General features: G+C 37.8%; 1 protein-coding gene across 6 annotated transcripts in view; it reads right to left on the reverse strand.

Annotated features, from left to right (window-relative positions):
• Window positions 1–15,339, reverse strand: part of TSC22D1 (TSC22 domain family member 1) — a 134,101-nt gene that overhangs the window by 44,639 nt on the left and 74,123 nt on the right. The window contains exon 1 of one of the 6 annotated variants that reach the window (XM_034758445.1): window positions 1,235–1,308. The exons of the other annotated variants lie outside the window; for them this stretch is intronic. The gene's annotated coding sequence lies outside the window, so the exon portion shown is untranslated. Of the gene's footprint in view, window positions 1–1,234; window positions 1,309–15,339 lie in introns of those variants that run through there. 6 annotated transcript variants of the gene reach the window in all.

Below are 15,339 nucleotides of genomic sequence, written 5' to 3' on the forward strand. Positions count from 1 at the left end.
GGGCGTGTTTTTTTCACACCCCTGAGATACAGAAGTTTTGCCAACATAAATGGTAGTGCAGACAAGGCCTTACTGGTTATATTACTTACTAATGGATATAGTAGCATTGAAGCTAATGGAGCTATTCATGATAGTAAACACTATACTGGTAGTGTCTGCAGATGAGGCCCTAGTTTTACCAAAGTTTGTTTCACCTTACTAATACTAAAAGGTAACAGGAATTTCCTGCAACTCCTCATACAAATTCAACCCTAAAATACATTTTCCATCCATTTTAAAGGTAATCTGCAAATGATTTTGAGAGAGTTAGGCTTGTGCCTTTTCTTGGTTTATTTTATATGAAGAAGGCTTGATAGCTTTCCCCCACCAAAAAGTGTTCCCCAACTTATCTTTTAATTTAAAAACAAAGGATTTAAGACTTGTCTTTTTTATTTTTTAATTGCTGAAGGATCTTTTGAAGGTCTCAGAACATGGACATTATGAGCTCTCAACTTAACTGAAGGGGCAAGATATAAAATTGCTAACATTCTTTGTCCAAAACGTTAATTCAACATTCTAGTTTAATAGGTGTTAAACCCCAAAGTGTTGTTAAAAGGTATCCTTTCTCAATAGGCCTGATCTACACTTACAAATGTACAGTGTAAAATAGGTTGTAATTACGTTGGTTTGGGGGGGGGGGTGAATTTTTTGCTGACAATTACACTGGGATAAAGGTACTTTATGTTGGTATAGTTTATTTCAGTTCCTGAACTGGAATAAACCATACCAGTATAAGCTTTTTAATATCTGTATAACTGCAGCCACACTTGGGGTTGGAGGGAGGGGAGTTGTTGACACTAACTCTACTGGTAAGTACTAAAGCCCTAAGTCTTTGGGCTCCTTGATTTGTGAAGTCATAATTCACCATTTATGAAGGTACCATAAAGTCTTCCAGGGAATACAAGACCTAAATTTCTAATGTCGGGGAGTGGAGGGGGGAGAAGATAGAAACAGCTTCCATCACTTTTCTGAGGTGGGGTAGAGGAATTGGTAAGGAAGGGAACTTTTAGACCATTTTTCTTCGCAGGTCACCTTTAAACAGCCAATTGTGATAATGACGTCAGTATCACATTATGAATTAATGTACCCAGTATATTATCCATGACTGAACTGTATTGTCTAATTAAAGCCTGTTTGTACACTTTCCAAGCAGAGATTACATTCAATAAATATTGGTAATTAAAAAAGTCTTTACCTGTGTCAGAAGTACATCATGATTGTTGAAGAACCACATTCCAAAAAGGATAAGCAGACACATGGGTGAGAAAAGGGAGAAAGGGGGGAGGGGAAAAAAAATAAAAATAAATTATAACTACAATATCTAAGATGCACAACAGCATATACAAGTTTAACATTCAGTCCAATTCCAAACTTAATTATACATTAATTGAAAACAGGTTGCACATTTTATATCTAGGAATAAAAAGAGATACAGTGTAGGATGACCAGACGTCCCGATACCCGCCGGCAGCACTGTGGTTTTTTTCTTTTTTTTTTTTTTGGCTCAGCCGGGGCAGGACTCTGCTTTTTTTTTTTTTTTCTTTGCTCTGCCGGCAGGCACCCCTTCCTCCCCACCCCCCCATGTGTCCCGATATTTTCTTCCCCTCATCTGGTCACCTTAATACAGTGGCACTGATATACTAATATACAACTAACTGCTTTTTTATGAACAAAATAAATCATGCATTTTTCACTAATTAAATTTCAACATAAATGCTCTATAATCAGCTAAGGATGACCCTCAGATATGCAAATACATTAGGTTAATTTAGAAAACACATCTGCTGAGAATCTTATTTGAAAAAACATGTATGTTGAATACTAAATCACAAAGCAAATGCTCCAACAAAATCCACTCATTCCAAACTAAACCAGTGCTACATCTAACCTGAGTACTTTATAACGGGTGTTCCTGAGTTTCTTTCATAATGAGGGCCATTCCTTAACAGAGAAAGTCTTAGGAAAACTGCCTCTTGTCTGTGATCAAGTAATAGCCTTGTGATACACATCGATTACATGGAAAAAAGTGTTTAGAAAGGAGAAAAGAACTAAACACTGCATATGATTTCCAGCCACTTGCCTTCTCCTTGCATATGATGCCCAGATATCCAGTCCTCTTGTTTTCTTGCTGCTCTGTTGGCTGGCAGCACCAGTCTCACTAATAACACTATTTCCTCTACTCCTCTTACGTTGCAATAGCCTCTAAGTAGAGACAGATAAGCTGGGTTCTCCTACTTTCCAGCTCCTTTCAGAGTATCCTAGGCTCTTCTTCACAATAAAGAACGTGAGCACTTGTCACAGTATTTGGACACAAGGAGGAGAACCAGCCTTTTGTGGTCAACCAGGTCTTCATGCACTACCAATGAGCGTTACAGGGACTATTAGTGGACCACATACCATACTGCTAGTTAATAGAGAATGTGGAGTTAAAAGAACTGCATATTGATACTCAAGACAAACTGATCTTTTGAATTTCAAGCATATTTCAATTTACAAAATCATCTACACAAGTTCCAGGCTCTCACACAAACCAAACTTAAAAAACAAAAACAAATTAGAACTTTTGAATTTGGTCAATCCCCTGGCACCAACCCGCCCCCTCACTCTGCCACAAAAAAACAACCACCCAAAAACCCTGAAACCTAAATCAACTTCCTATTCTTAACCCATCCACTTCCATTCAAATCAGTCCTTTGTAAAAAAGCCAGAATGGGAATATATTGTCATGTGGCTCTGAAACCTGTTCTAAAAGAAAAAGCTGCATGAAGTAGGGAATTTTAACTGCTCTAGACAGAAGCCAAAGTTATGTTTAACTTTTGGAGATGCCTCTTGCATCTGGGTCCAGGATATTGTGGACAAAGAAAAGAGATATTAACAGGTTGAAGTTTCTTCATAAAGCTTGGTAGAACATCTCAGGGTTAAGAATAACTTTTGTATGGCATGCTGAAATTCAGTTAAACCTGGTCAAACATTCTCCATCAAAATGAGTGTGATAGGAAACATCTTTTCAAAAAATCAGAGAGGATCAAAAAAGTACAGGAGATTTGAAAAATATGTTTTTTCAATTAAACCCTGAAAAATTAGAAAAAATTCAGTGAAATAAACGGTTTATTTAATTTTTTAATGGGGGTAGTGGGAGGGGAATCATTTCCTCACCAGCTCTAATTATTGTCTTCACTGTATTCAGTAACCTTGCACATATAGATGCAAACAGCTATCAACATTAAGGATTGAGAAGTCAAGCCCACAAGAGTCACAAAATTCCAGAAGTTAAAATCTCTCCCACAACATTAAAACTGTTTCACGTTGCATATCCTGTATATTTGTATCCTGCATACTATACGGATTACTATGGCTTGCATTAGACAAGTAAAGCAGGAGAAGGTATACAAGTGCACCATACCTAGCCCCTGTGCAAATCTATTTGCCTCAGAGGGCTATTACAGGACTTCTACAATTGTGTAATCTTCTCATTTTCTGATTTTTTTCAGGAAAGTGTTCATAGAGAGAATTAAGGAAGGGTGCATAGGACCCCTCTCATGCCTGCACCCTCCAAAAAAGTGGAGAAGTGTACTTTGTCATAACTCTAGTCTTCCTTTGCTCAGCATATAAATCCTTGTTCAGAGACAGAGAAAACAGTTATATGTCCCAAACATTTCCCAACTCATGAAAGATTTGACTCACCACTCACTGATCCCAACACCATTTGCCAGTGTTTATTACTCATTGACTCAGCCTATCTATAACTGGACTTTCCTTCCTGTTAAGAGGCCATACGAATGCCTTGTTATCTTCTATGTTGTCTTGGGCTCTGAATAGGGGAAGGAAAGCTTTTTGCCTAAGCTGTCTCTAGAAAGAATCTTATGTAGGTCAACCACTTCCAAATGAAGAACCTGGGATTTGGGTACACCAATAAATTAACAGTGCTTCCAGAACCTTAGGAGCAACACACAAGTCTGCAAATAAGTCAAGTGTTTCGAATCTACTTTTTCACCCTGGAGGTAGACGCCCTTCTTAGATTTAAGCAGGAAATCTACTGGTTCCCGAGAGTGAATACAGCATTGAGCATTTATAATTTTAGATTCTACGCCAACAATTTCAGCTTTTAGAGACTGGATAATTTAGAGGGCCTGGCAGAGGAGACTGTGTCCAAGTTATGAAGGTACTAACTTATAAACAAACACTACTGCTAGTTGTGGGAAGCAAGACCTTCAGAGTCAAACAGGTATGATCAAAATGGTGACATTTTCATCCTGGATTCTTCTGGTTATCATCAGTAAGTGTGGAAAAGGGAGATATTTCTACTCTCCTCCTTTCTACTCCACTCATACTGCCTCTTGCCAACCATCTCCCTCTCACTTTGTTCAAAACCCTTTCCTTCTAACTGTACCACCTCCTAACTCTCTACCCAGCATCTGGTCAACTTTTTAAACGCAAAATTGATGGGATCCATCCTTTACACTATCCTCCTGTTCCTTTTTCACGATGTCAAATCAGCTAGCTAATGACTAGCCTGTGTGACAGTCAGACTGATTTTAAAAATATTTGCCATGATTCAGAACCATTGCATTGCACATGCAACTTACCTAGGTAACAGAGTGAGGTTATTACTGCTCCTCATTTCCAACCCACTTGCCTCTTATAGTTACTCACATTTTATTTCAAATTAAACTAGCTTCTTTGGGGAAGGGACTGTCTTCCCAAGCATTCAAACAGACTAAGAACAACATGACCCTGATCATGACTGCGGCAGTTAGACACCACTGCAGAATAAAATAACTGTCCTCTTTTAAACCCTGTATTCTATTCTTAAGACTCCATCCATCTGTCTACCTTAAAATCTCTATTTCTGAACTTGGCCTTCATCCTCACACCCCTCAATCTATCTTCTCCCTCCCTCTTCTTCCCTTCCTGTCTCTTATCAATATCCTCTTGGGCTCCTTCCCCTTCTGTATAAGTGTGTTACTAGCATTACTTAACGCTCCTCACCTGCTCCCCATACTATTAAAATCACACCTTTGTTGGAGCTGGATACAAGCTAAAACAAGTGCGTGGGCAGAGAGACTGAAATAGCCATTCAACAAAGGGCTGCTTACTGGAAGACAAGGTTGAAATGGGAAAAGTTACATTGCTGGTTCCAGTAATGTACACGTTCTGCAGACAGAAAACCCTGGCAATCCAGAAGGTTAATCTGGCACCTTTCAGATTTTTTTAAGGGGGACAAGTTAACAAAACTGTACGTGTTAGCAATTATGAAATTATGTTAGCATACAGGCAATTATGAAAATATATTTTTAGCACTGAGTTTTCACACATAGTCAGCACCCATTTAAGCAACTAAATAAATGCTCACCGGCTTCCACTGATCTCAAAAGGAGTTGCGGGATGCTCAGATCTTTAGACAATGAAACAAGTGGCTAGGTTTTCAAATGGGAATGGTTTTGAAAATCTGGCCGTAAAAGTAATTTATGTTTCACCATTTTTTGACTTTTAATATTCCATTCATCTTGGGAAAACTGGTCAGTATCTAGACAGTTTCATTTTGGTTCTCACACAATGCTGTTGTATTCACAGTGCAGCAGGGGAATATGTTTTTAAAAGCTTTTTATTGGAATTAAAAAGGTATTCCATAAAAAAACACTTTTATTCTATTGTGTGTGTTTTTAAAGCAATTAGCTAATGAGTTGTAACATGTGTTTGTACCCAAAACCGCCTTCATGCACCAGTTACATTGCTTTTTAGAATATACTTTTTATATTGTGTAACAGTTCAGTTGCCAATAAAATATTCACATCTGTTTATAACACAAAACATTCATGCATGCAAATTATCCATATGTTGAAGAAATGAACACGTCTCTAAGGATCCAAAAATGAAAATCTTTACAATTTTTATTCCTCCACTTCTGCATTAATTTGACTTTATAACAAGGTAAAACTGCCACTGCTATCAGGGAAGCACACACAGTAATAGGGAAGGTAAAACAGCAATGCAGTATTTTAAGACCAATTACTGTTAGGCTGTGTGGATATGTTTGAAAAAGTGAAGAGACTGAGGGGTAACATTTTAAAAAGCTCCCTTTAGAGCATAATGGGAAAAAAAAGTGACTCAGAAGCTGCCACACGGCTGCATGTGAGGATTATGTAACACCTGGATAACCAGCCAATCAGATTCCCAGGCAGGCTGAACCCTTCTAAAGACCTACAATTCTGTTTCTAAAAAATGCTTCTTACTCTGGAATTGACTTTTAAGATTACACTGAGGTAGAAGCCACTTTATTTAAATTAACTGAAGCCATGACTCACTATGTATATTTCAGTGCACTATTGTTAATGGCATCACAAGGTTACTTCTGTTTGTATTATGGTGTGTCTCATTCACAGTAAGTTCAGAATAGTATTACTCAGCTTTACTTAATAGTATTATTGCCTAAAGCAGACCTGCTCACAATACACACTGGTATGGATAGAATCATTTACCCACTCTTCCTTCGGACAGCATATTATTTTGGAAGGTAGCTTCAATATGTTAATATTCCATTGCAACAGCAATTAAGTCAACACTATATTCGTTAGAAGTACAACTAACCTCTCAGGAGCAGAAATGTATTAACTGTTTAGTTCTAATATACCACATTAGTGTTACACTGGGATCAGCCACAGAGGTGCAAGCACCGATCGTCATGTCAACAGCTCCTTCCTTTCCTTTGCAGCTGACCTCTTCATTTCCCTCCCAACCCACGCAGCTTCCTCCTGTTGGAAGCCAGGGGCTTGAAGAGCTGTTACTGCTCATGTCTCTGAATTGTCTGCCTCAGATAGAGCCAAACTCATGGTAGCTCCCTGATCTGGAACACTCCCCCTCCCCCTTCCCTGTGGCTGCTCCTTGTGCTCCAGAATACAAGTTTCAGGCCCTCTCCAGCTCCCAATGGAAGTCTAGCACTAACAATTATGAAGAAAATCTTCCAACTGAGCTGAACGTAAACAGTGACATCTGCCTGAGTCTGCAGACATAGATTTTCAGTGAATGTTAAACACTCAATCCTAGATCTGACAATTTAAATGTCACCACTATTAGCTATTTCACTGCTGAGCAAAGGACACAAGCAAATGGATCATCATGTTATGAAGACCTGCATAATCTACTGTAAGCAGTGCATCTTACAGCGTCACAAATGAGTGGCACTTGGCAGAGTACCACCATTTATCCCTCCCCCCTCCTTCACCCCCAATAGCTGATTACCATTACTCAGGGACCAATCTGAATATATGTCTACCCTTTAATCATGGTATGGCTAAGAGATCAGTTATTCCAGTTATTCACAATAAGGAAGTTACATTTGTAGTCAGGGTTCCAAAGCAGTTCTAAGATTTTTCCTAATTAATGGACACAATCTTAGGACTGAGATCTTGCTCCCACTAAATGCCAGTGACTTGCAGAATCAGGCCCTTAAAGAACCTCTGACATCTCATGGAAAAATTATATATACGCAAATTTTGCTTATTTCTCATATTCTGTGAATTTCTTTTGCCTTGCATCTTTATTACTAAGGTCATTAGCATAGAAACTGTTTCTTCGGGACTCAGTGGCAACAGTTCATTCCCCAACAGCAAGCATACATCTCTGTCACTGCATTTGCATGCTGCAGAGATCATGAGATCAAATAATCAGAAAACTGTAAAAGAGAAACCAGTTGCATCTGATAAATTGTATGTGTGAAAAGAACATCTTACCATCATTCATACTCAAGGGTGAAAAAAGACAAATAAAAACAAATATGCATCAGTTGTCTGACAAGGCTTCTGCTTAGAGAAAACAAATACTCCAGAAGACATCAGCAACTCTTTAAGGACACATTAAAAATAAATTTGGTTTATTAGATATTTATAGATACACAGATTCCAAGGACAGAATAGACAATTGTGATTGTCAAGTCTTACCTACTGTGTAACACGGGCCATATAACTTCCCCAAAATAATTCCTAGAGCAGATCTTTTAGGAAAACATCCTATCTTCATTTAAAAATTAATCAGCGATGGAGAATCATCCAAACACCCCATGGTAAACTTTAGTATTTGTTTTCTCTAAGCAGAAGCCTTGTCAGACAAGGTAACACCCCACGGTAAATTGTTCCAATGGTTAATTACACTCACTGTTAAAATTGTATGCCTTATTTCCAGTCTGTAATGGTCATACTTGCCTATAAATAAGCCATAAAGATTTAGTACCCCAAACACATTAGCGCCTGCAAAGGATTCAGTATTCAGTTACATCAATACCATAATACAATCCTGCCCCCTTGTGGTGCACTAGCAAAAAGACAATATCATGCTGTGATACCTTCCTGTCTAAATATACTTGTAAAATTTCTCTTCTGGATATTTAGGACCACATTCCTCATTCATATACTGGCCATTTTATTTCCATATCCAATAGTCCAAGATGTTAAACTCCAGTATGTACAGCAGTTATAGACGCTACTGTTTAGAAAAAAAAAAAAAAAAACATCTTCCACTTCCAATTTACAATTTCATCTAGTTCAGCCAAATGTGAGAAGAACATTGTATTTACAATCTAGTACTCCCCTCGCCTGTGAGAACCCAGACCAGGGGTAGGCAAACTATGGCACGCACGCCGAAGGCGGCACGCGAGCTGATTTTCAGTGGCACTCACATTGCCCGGGTCCTGGCCACAGGTCCGGGGGGCTCTGCATTTTAATTTAATTTTAAATGAAGCTTCTTAAACATTTTAAAAACCTTACATACAACAACAGTGGCGAGAAGCGGCGCGGGTGAGCGATGTGCTGGCCGCGGCTTCTCGCCGCCCCCATTGGCCCGGGACGGCAAACCGCGGCCAGTGGGGGCCGCGATCGGCCGAACCTGCCGCGTCAGCAGGTAAATAAAACTGGCCCGGCCCGCCAGGGTGCTTACCCTGGCGAGCCACGTGCCCAACGTTGCTGACCCGTTATAGACTTATAGAAAGAGACCTTCTAAAAACATTAAAATATATTACTGGCACGCGAAACCTTAAATTAGAGTGAATAAATTAAGACTTGGCACACCACTTCTGAAAGGTTGCCGACCCCGACCTAGACAATAACTTACACGTGTTACGCTAAACTGTTCTTACCTTTATTGGGTTAAACCCAATTGCAAACACTGGCCACTAGGTAGCACTACTGGATAAGTTTAAACAGAGACAAGCCATGGAAAACAACTGCATTATTACAATTCAGTTTAGGTTTGAGGCTTTAAAAACATTTCTTAACCCTCAAAATCATTGCATTCTGACAATGTACAACTGGAACATCTCTCTAATCCCAAACTTCACAGTCCCCTCTGGTCCTTCAAATACCTTTTTTTCCCCATTGTCTCTTCAACCACCACCTATTGTCTCAATTAATTTCTTCTACATTAAAAATAAAGAACCATATAAAAAAGTACCATCATATGCAAGCAAACAACAAAATTAAGACAATCTCTTCCGCTTGCCTGATGTCATCTCTTCAGCATACTGTTGTGTCGGATTATGAACTCCTTGCAAAATGTGTTGTACCTTCACTCTTTTAGGGGCCAATAATGCCTGGCCCTTATGCAGGTAAGCAGAAAAGGGAAGGTCACAAAATAAATCTCTTCTCCCCTTTGCAAGTGCCACATAAGGGCCATGCAGATTCACGCAATCATTTGGCCAGCCACTTGCGCGCTTGCAAATGCAATTAGTAAAAAAAATACATTCTTGCAATAAAAAGTGTTGCCAGGTCCCCTTGAAACACAATTGATGGCACTCTGGAGGAAAAACTGCAACTCACTGGTCCTTTTGACGTGTCTGTTACTAGCAAGGCAGTCTTGATTGTCTACAAGGCCTCCAGCATTGAACCATGCATTTCCTTTCCCCTACTCTTCCCTCACCATATTTAATTGCAGAGTAAACAAAAACAAAAAACTTCCCAAAGTAGTATCGCCCCAACCCAAAACTCTAAGAACAACAAGAGGATAAAAGTGGGTTGTACAGAAAAAGCACAAACCGTCAGTAGTCTCTCTTCAATAATCAGTTTGAGACAGTTGGTGACTCCCAGTCAGGATGCAATAATGTTCCCATAAAAAGGAGATTATCTTTGGAGAATAGTTAGCAATATATCCCTGTGTATTAGCTCTAAAAAAAAACTCGTTTTGAGCCAGAATTGTCTTGTTCTCTCTCCCCGAATAAACAACATATGAAACCTGTGTATGCACAGTATAGATCTGATTCAATTCCCACCCTTGGGATAAGCAGAAGCAGCAATTACTGCTTTACTTGCCCAAAGTCTGCTTTGAGAATCTGCTTTTGTTTTTGAATAGAGGCAGAAAGAGACAGTGATGTGTAACAGACTCAGAACACACGACTTCTTTCTGAATAGAATTAATCTCTCAAACTCATCATCAAATAAGAGAGCATCAATTAACAGGATAAGTCAAACTCTAAACAACAAAATCAAGTTGGAAAAAAAAAAAAAGCAAGGTACCAAAAGGCAATTGGAGTAACTTATTGGAATAAGAGGAAAGTGTCAACAATCAATGAAAAAAGAACCCACATGTAAGCTAGACAGGTGTATCTCAGCACAATAAAAGTTTGCATTTTCCCTTCAAAATAGTTAAATGGCAAAAGGACTATGTATCAAAATCATTCTCCTCTCCATCCGAAAGCCAATCTCACTTTTCTTATTTCCATGTACTGAGTAGGCTCTCACATTAATTGGATTACCAGTTTCCTACCAGTACATTTGAGACGAATCACCTACAATGGCTGATTAAGTTTACCTTTTCCAAGATTCAATCCCCAGGAGGCCATTAACTCATTCTAGAGCAAACATGATCATACATATCCATGATTTTGCAGTTTCCTCTAAAGTGTTTACTGGTTGACTAGATCTTCCTATTCTTTTCTGTCAGGTCTCACAAGGCACCACAAATAGTAAGTATGAACCTTTAACCTGTTCGTCTATTTAAAATAACAGGATCTCTCTCCCACTGGATTATCCCAATGAGTAATTACAATTATCTTTAAATAAGGTATTAAGGGAGTCAAATGCTTTGGATTTGAATCCCAAACAATGGCTGCTTGCATGACTAATAATGCATCAATATAGAGGGACGGAATGATTCACTGGAGAGTATGGGTACAAAACTGATTGACAGTGCAGTTTGTCTAAAGAGCTATATTTTGTTAAATGGAAGTTTAATACATTTAGCAGTTTATAATTATAACTATCTCTATACAAGTCATTCAGTTAGTATTTAAAAACCAGTTTTCATTATTTTTATTGTTTTTAAAATGTCCAATATTTGTGAAGAAATTACATTAGAAGTATGAAAATATAATAGCTTTCACTAATGTTTTAAAAAAAGTTTTCACTTTTCCTGTTGGTTAGTTTTTCTTCCCCTTCTCACATGGCAAACACTGACTGTTTTCCCTGCCCTACTCAGCAGGTCCCCGTCCTCCCCACTAAGCACCAGTCAACTTGGCAAAGAATTATTCCTTGCTTGCCAAAAGCATCACTAATATAAAAGTGGTGCCAGCATACTTTTGTTAGTAAATTTGTGCTCCTTCTGAAAAGGCAGAACAAACGTATTGCCAGGTCAAGCATTAATGGAAACTACTATTTTGCTCAGCCTAGCAGTATAAAAGTTTACAAGACAAGAACCAGTTACACCACAAATAAGCAGTAAAAAGGAAGGCTGCTCACCTCTAACTTAATTTCTCCAACTACATTGCCGCTGCAGACTCAATATCCTTGGAAGACCACAACTCACAAATCCCCAAGGAGTGGGGACACAGCAGAAGCAATCTCAGAAGGAGAATTAGCACCTCAGAGATGCCTGCTGGAAAAACTATTAACTTAGTCCTGGAACGTGACATCTTGATGAAAACTGATGTCATCTGTGACATTAGGGACTCAATGGGCAAGACAGTAAACCATTCTACAAATCTTATTTAATAATGGTTTAACCATCATAAAATGTAAAACTAGAGTTTGAATCTTTTGTAATTCCCATCTATAGATTTTTTTTCTATTAGCGTATTTAATACAGCACATTTGCTGAGAGTTTCCTGAGCTGTATGGTTTTACAAATCAAAAGAAAATTGTATTTGATTACTTCAGCAAGTGGCCTTAACTTCCCTGGTTACTTCCACAAGAGTAGTCAAGTGCTTGTTAATTTCTAGTCATTTAGAAAATCCAAGGGAACTAGTCTGATAATGAACCTCGATTAGAGGATATGGAATAGTACGCGCTCCTGAAGGGAAGCAATATTAAAGCACAGATGTTTTTTCTATCATTTTCAGGTTAATAGGGAAATAAAACAGGTCAACCAAGGTTTGAAAGACTGCCTGACTAGATTAGAAGCCTTTGAAATAATGTACAACATGGCTACCAAGCAGTCGGGTGCACAATCATCCGCATCTCCAATGGAATGGTTGCATGGAAAGAGTAGGTAGATGAAGAGAGATTAATGTTCACAAAAAGCTAGATATGATAAACTACGTACAACACAGATCAGTAGAAAGTCTACATGCCACAATTTTAAACCAGCTGGATAGGAGTACACAGATAAATGATGTAATGTTTATTTGAAATCTGCAGTCCGGATTTATAAAGAAGGGAAAAATCTTTGTTTAGTGACTCATTGCAAACTATGGAACAGCTAGTATATCCTTATGCGTTACTATACTAATGTGACTGTTTGGAATACAACCGTGGTTGTTTGTTAGATCATCCTGGAATACAAAAGTATATTCATCTTCCACACATACATTATATAAACGCTTCTATCAACATCAGGCATTAGCAATTGCATGGTACAGCTTTAAACTGCAATCTCTATGTGACCAGTTTTCAAAAGTTTGTAGAGTCCCTTCCAACTTAAATAATCCCAATAAAATAGCACTTGGATCTACAGATGGTTCATCAAAGTAAAACTTATACAGACACAAGTCAGAGCTATTTCATCATCAAATAGAATGTATTATAATTACTGTTCAAAATAACATACTCTAAACTACAACTATTACTACTAAAGATAGGCATATCAGTTCATGGCAGTAACATCCAAACATTGTATTTCTCCAAAAAACGTTTGAAACTTTTTGAATTAGTTCAAAGTTTATAAAGCTTTAAGAAAGAAGAAAATCAAATACGGAACCCAGGAAGGAAAAAATATCGTTTATTATAATTTCTCACCCATATCCTGTCTGCAGTACAAAACTGACCATGTAGATGGGGCTTTGTTTTGTGGTTGTCCCAGCCAGTTACAACACATTCCATCTTGCTGTATAAATTGAACTAAGTCCCATCCCCAAATCACTCTAATGACAGTCTTCTCTGAATACTGTTCTAGGCTACAGCATAATTTGAGGATACAACTACAACATAATTCAATCCCGTCTATACTATATGTTTAAACAATGGTTGGAGACAACTGCATTTTCACTGGACCTGCTGTAACTGGATTTTAGAGTGTTGACAAGATATGAAAACATTTGCTCAAACTGGAAGAATCTCATCTACTTTACAGGGGAACTAAGTGATTCAGAATATTCTTTAAACATTCCTAGAACGCTGCAAATAAGTTTTCAATATTGTTCTCCTGATCCTTGAAGGCCAAACCTAGTCACCCTATAAACCATTTAAAAAAATTAATGTTCTGTACTAAGTTTGTGTAACAGATGGCTTTAGATATTAACAAGAATATTGTTCAAATTCAAATTAGGACCAAAATGTTCCAAGCAAAAATCTGCTTTTTTCCCCCCCTATAAACGGAAAAATGTATATCTAGAAGTTCTCCATCTTGGTGTTCTGACCATTACATTTTTTATATAGTTTAGTGTCTCAAACTCAAGACTGTTTCTTTGAAATTACTGGATGACATTTCATTCAAAATGCTCAGTTTATGGCTACTTAAAAACAGTAACAAAATTCATTATAGAGGGAAATATTTAAAGGAAAAATTAAGTTTAAAGAATGAATGAGTAAACAAATCAAACAGAGAAGAATTAACATTTAGAAAAATATCCAGGGGGAAAAAAAAAGACCTGAACATCAGAGGAGGAAACCTAATAGAATATTACACAATGTTTAAAAGAAGGGCATAAATTATTCAGTCTAAGATGGTCTGCAAATCAGCAATAATGTCCTGAAATTAAGGAAGGAAATGTTTATTGCAGGTTGTTAAGAAGTATTTATAATAGAACCAACTGGGCAGAGAATATGAATATTAAGTTCAGCAGAGGTACCCCACAGTTGAAATGCCAGAACAAGTTACTGGGAATGATTCAGACTGGATTACCCAAAGGGACTTTTCTAGTCTATGATTTATGGGCCACACTGCAGCTATTTATCATGAACCTGCTACAAAGTTTGTTAACTGTAGTATGCAGACCAAGAGAACAGTTATTCTCCATAATCTTTCGTTAATATTGTTTTCCAAATTTTGAACCATCAGAATTTTGATTAGGAAGAGGTCACATTTGAATGCAAAAAATACCATATTTTTGCAGCCCTTACTCATAGGAATTGTCAAAAGAGATCAGACCAAGGTCCATCTAGTCCACCAGTACCACGCCTCTGACAGTGGCCAAAAGCAGATGCTTCATAGAAAGATGCAAGAACTCCACACTAGACAGATGTGGGACAGTTGGTTAGTGACTGGGTTAAGCCCTGAAGAATGAAGTTTAATATCCCTGTCAACATTTTTGTGGTCATTAACAGCAACTCTGGATATTTTTGATAGCAACACAAATATCCAACCTCTTTTTGAATTTTGTAAATTCTTGGCCTCAACAACTTCCTTTGGCAACAAGTTCCATAGTGTAATAATCAGACTGTGAAAATGTTTCCTCTTATGAGCTTTGAATTTGCCATTTTTTAAATTGTATTTAATAGTTCCTTGTTCTTATGCCACGAGACAGGAAGAACAGAAGTTCCTGATCTGTCTTTTAAGTTATGGAAACAAAAAAATTGTGATATTTTAATCTTTTTCTAATGCCAAAGAATTGTACTCAACACTGAACTCTGATAACTAGGGCCCAACGCAAATATAAACTTTATATCTGCATCCTATCTGTGATCTGCAAACATGGTCCACAGGTATAAAGTGGATATCCGTAGATTTGCAGACACCTACTGGATAGTAGGATTAGGGCACATTAGAATGTTTCTGATAAAACAGATGCTTGCTAAAATTATGAACAACTCAAAGATAAGGAGTCATCTGAAAATGGCAGCTATAAACTCAGATTCTAAACCACCACACACATTCCGCTCATGG

Source organism: Trachemys scripta, chromosome 1 (assembly GCF_013100865.1).
Source record: "Trachemys scripta elegans isolate TJP31775 chromosome 1, CAS_Tse_1.0, whole genome shotgun sequence".
Taxonomy (NCBI): Eukaryota; Metazoa; Chordata; order Testudines; family Emydidae; genus Trachemys; species Trachemys scripta.